The sequence below is a fragment of the Equus quagga genome, chromosome 1 (assembly GCF_021613505.1).
Source record: "Equus quagga isolate Etosha38 chromosome 1, UCLA_HA_Equagga_1.0, whole genome shotgun sequence".
NCBI lineage: Eukaryota > Metazoa > Chordata > Mammalia > Perissodactyla > Equidae > Equus > Equus quagga.
The window spans coordinates 82,276,079-82,281,078 of NC_060267.1; positions in this window are offsets into that span (position 1 = coordinate 82,276,079).

Genomic DNA, 5,000 nt, shown 5'->3' on the forward strand with positions numbered 1-5,000 from the left:
TGCCAGCTGTAGGTCCTCCGCCGCCACCGCGCGCCGGGCGCAGACACGCGGCCCCGCGCCGCGACACGGCCACCCCGCGGAGGCACAGCGCAGCGCGGCCGCACACAGAAGCCGCCGCCCGCGCACGGCGCTCGGCGCAGGCACACACTTGTCCGGGAAACATACAACTTTGCGCGCAGACCTACAGCTGGCACAGACACACGGCAGGGAGGTGCAGACACACACAGACTCACAGCGTAGACACAGACCCAGGACGACCCAAACGGGGTTCACGCAACATAAACACACGATACCCTGAACTTCAGCGCAGTAAGCACAGAGTCACACCACAAGCGTAATACTAAAACAGATACACAGCGCAGACACAAGTTCACAACACCACATACACCACAGGAACACACAGTGAAGAGACAGTTACAGAGCATAGACGTAGATAGACATAAGGAGAGACACAGTGTACACAGGGTAGGGCCACAACAGAACATAAACATAAGGTAGACAAACAACAGGCGTAGACCCATAATGCACTAGACACACAAGAGAAACAGTACATACACCAACAACAAATTGCACAGAAACACAATACAAAGATTGTGTACAATACAATTGCAAATACCACATACACAAACACAGCATATAAATAAATGGAACACAGTGAGAGACAACATACAGAGGCATAGGAATAGCAGATTGAGGCAATGGTTATGGCTCTAGTCCTATAGGGTCCTTGCCCTGGGGACCAAGGACAGACGTGTCCCCATCCAGACTCACTTTTTGCTGGGGTGGGATGGAGAACACTTGCAAACAACCCCCCATCTTCTACTTCTCCCCCTATCCCTCGGCCCTTCTCTCACCTGCTCACCATCACACTCTGTAGACACCCTCAGGAGGCTGGGGAGTGTGTACATCATGGGTGTGGCCAGTGGACAGCACCCCCTCACCCCCAGCCTTCCCTGTTCGCTGTCAAGTTGCCCATCCTTGGCCCTCTGCCTCTGGGCCTTGGGGTGTGATCCCTCTAGCCCTCTGGGTCTGCCTTTTGGCTGCTTGAGGCTGAGATTATGGAAGGAAGCACTTATCTCTGGGTCTCAAAGGCCAGCTCCTCTGATTATTGACCATGGGACCTTGAGTTATCACATCAACTCTTAAGCCTGTTTCCTCATCTACACAGAGCTGTTGGGAAAGTTAAGAGTTAATGTATGCAAAGCCCCTGGCACCCAGTGGATGTGCGGTAAGTGATTATTGTATTTTGTCAAGAAATTATATATTCATTGACTGCTCCCCTGGGTGGCACTGGAACTGGGAGCTGTGGGGCCCACAGTCTCAAGGGGGAGTCAGGTCTTGGCACAGCGTGACAGCACACGTATATGGATATGAGGGGCATAGTGCAGTGAACTGTATGGGGAGCTCCAGGAGTCCTGGCTTTGGGTCCAGCTCTGCCTCAGGGCCGGCATGGGCTCTTGGGTGACCTCATCCCTCTTTAGGCTATGTTTCCTCATCTGTTCAAAGTGGGTAATAATACTACCCCATCTCACAGGGCCGTGGCATAGATGTGGTTAAACTCAGATTATGAATGAGAGTTAAAATAGCATAATGAAGGAGCAGGTGCTTTTGTAAATGAAAAAGTCGTATGCAAAATGAGGAGCTGTTAAAACACTACAAAATGAGAAATTATAAATGCCACTAGAAAGGTTTAGTGTCACCAGTGATTGCTTAGAGGCCACTCTAACTTCGAATTGAGAAGAGAGGATAACTATCACGGAAAAGGTGGCATTTACATAGAATGTGGAAAAAGGGAGGTGAGCCTTCCTGGTGGAGGGGAGGGTATGTGCAGGAGGCCTGGCACCGAGCACCTTGTGTTTATCGGGCTGGAGTTCAGGTGTGTGGAAGAAGCAGTGGAAGGTAAGGCTGGAAGAGAAGGTGGAGCTGAGTGTAATGGGCTGAGCTTGATTGTCAGCCCACGGGCAAAGCAGGGCCATGAGCAAGGTTACAAGTTGTGCATGTGCTAGAGAGAGCCATGGGGAGTCTAGAGCAGAGAAGTGCTGTGATCTGAACTTGCTTCAGGATCTGGCAGTAGGTTGAAAGGGTGGACAAACAAGAGAAGGATAAACAACCCAATTTTTTACAAAATGGGTTAAGGACATCAACAGGCAATTCACAAAAGAGGAAAACTAAATAGCGCAAAATATGAAAAGAGGTTCAACCTCACTGGTCATGTGAGAGATGCAAATGGGAAGAGCAGTGGGACACCATTTCACAGCCACCAGACTGGCGAAGAGCATGAAGTCTGTCAATATGGGGGGGGGGGGGGGGGTGGTGAGGATGTGGGACCGTTGGAACCTCATACGCCATTGATAGAGACATAAATTGGTACAATACTTTGGAGAAGAGTTTGGCAACATCTAATAAAGTTGAAGATGCTCATATCTACGATTCAATGATTCCACTCTACTCACTCTGCACAGAATTGAGAAATTAGAAATTGATTAATTGTCCATCAACACAGTCCAGGTAGGTAAATTGTGATCTATTCATACACTTTAATAACATACTAGGAGTGAAAATAAACCAAGACTGTCAGCCCCGACATAGATAGAGTTGAGAGAAAACCCCACCAGGTTGTAGAACAGGTACAGTGTGATACAAAAAGGTTTTTTTTTAACACTCGAAACTATGCTACTGTATATTTTTAGGGATACAGTCAGATAGTGAAAGTGTTAAAACATGCATAGGAAATCAAACACACCAAATTTAGAATAGTGGTTACCTCTGGCAAGGGAGGGACGGGAATGAGATCAGAAAGAGGGGCAGAGGGATTTAATTATATCTGTGATGTTTTATTTCTTAGAAAAAAATATCTGAAGCAAATAGGGCAAGGTGTCAAGATTTGACAAAGCTGGGTGGCTGGTCCCTGTAGTTCTCTCTGATCCTTGTCCTTCTCAAGTCTAAAACTTTTTCTCTATTTTCTGTATGTTTGAAATATTTGGTAATTTTAAAGAGGGAAGGGGCAGGGAGACTATGATGAGACTGCAGCAGAGGAGGTGGGTCATAGTGTGTGCAGGGCCATCATCGCGCCCGGTGTCCTAACACGTCTGTGCTGGGACGTGCCACAGCTCGGTGAACCCGGCATGGCAGGCGTCAGGTCCGTTTACAGGGAGAGAACGAGGCCTGGAGAGCCGGGGTGATTGCCCCGAGATCACACCCAGTGGGGAGTTAGGACGAGTCCCCAACCTCAGCTGTGTCAGAGCACAAAGCCAAAGAACCCCGAGAAGGTCTCCCACCTTGCGGTAAGCCGTCCTCCATCTGCGGCACCGTCCTCTTTTTTCTTTCAGTTAAGGACAACTTGGAAAGTATAGAAAAGCACGAGGAAGAAAATAAAAATCACGTGATTTTCACTATTTTGTTTTTTATGTCAGCTTTATTGAGGTCTGTTTACAGATGGTCCACGACTTACAATATTTCAACAACGCTTTTTTGGCTTTATGATGATGAGAAAGCCATAGGCATTCTGTATAAACCATATTTGGAATTTTGAATTATTGACCCTTTCCCGGGCTAGCGGTATGTGGTAGGATGCTCATGACGCTGGATAGCAGCCATGAGCCACAGCTCCCAGTCAGCCACACCATCCCGAGTCAACAAGCGATACACTTACAACCCTTCTTTCCCCATCCAGCCATTCTGTTTACACTTTCAGCACAGTATTCAATAAATCACATGACCTGTTCAACACTTTATTATAAAATAGGCTTTGTGTCAGATGATTTTGCCCAACTGTAGGCGACTGTAAATGTGCTGAGCACGTTTAAGGTGGGTTAGGCGAGGCTGTGAGTTTCGGTGGCTTTGGTGTATGAAATGCATTTCAACTTATGATATCTTCAAATTATGATGGGCGTATTGGGAGGCAACCCCATCGTAAGTCGAGGAAGACCTGTAATTCAAATGCAATAAATTCACCTATTTTAAGTGTACAGCACTAACTTGTTTTCAGAGAACATCATTTCGTTTGGAAATATTTGTTCAAGTACTAGACACGTTCGCATGCCAGAAAGCGCTCTACAAAGAAGAAAATGCTTTTCACAAATATGAGTAATTGTTATTGTAATAAAAGTTTTGGAAATAGTTAAGATAAAGGTACTTTATCCTTGAAAGCAGGTGACCAGCTGGGTGGGCCTGTGTTTCATTGCCTGAATTTGGGGATCAGTTCATAATGGCTTCAGCGTGGAGGTGCGAGAGTTTTCAAATTATAGCAGAAAGCATGATCGTTTACACCATTAAAAAAAAACCCAACCCAATACTAGTTGATAGGGTCAGACTGTGACCTATTAAAGTGCTTGTGGCCTTGGTTAGCTGCCAAGCCATAAACACCTTTACCTATGGCTTTTGTGGGGAAATGAGAGAAGTCAAGTGTCTGCCCTCTCTGTGAGCCCGCGAGAGCCTTCGAAAGATGCTGCGGGAGGTCGTATTGGTCCTCCTTGATCCCCAAGCTTGCTGTGTATCCAGGGGTGGGTCCCTTCTCTTCTCTGAAATGGAGTCTCCTCATCTGTTAAAAATAAAGTGGTGTTTTATTCACACTTGCAACATTCAGCAGCCATTTAGGGAAATGTGCTGTGGGCAGGCTCTGTGCTAGGAATGGGGGTGGGGGCAGAACGAGATGTGCGGTGATGTCGAATAAGACACAGTCTCTGGCCTCAAGAAGCTCCCACTCCAGAGCTGGCAGGTGAGGTTGAGAGGACAGACCTATCCACAGGTAATTGTGACAGTGTGTCAAGAGCTGAGATCAAGACAAGGAGTGGTGGCTCTGAGCAAATACTGATGATCAATAAAGTGCCTCTGACTACCAAATTATTTGATCCTATGAACTTAATGTAAGCTTTGTGTCTCCCTCACTGAGTAACCTTGAATAAGTCACTTCTCTAATCTGGGCTTCAGATTTTTTTTTAATTGTGTTAAAATACACATAACATAACATTTACCATCTTAGCCATTTATAAGTGTACAGT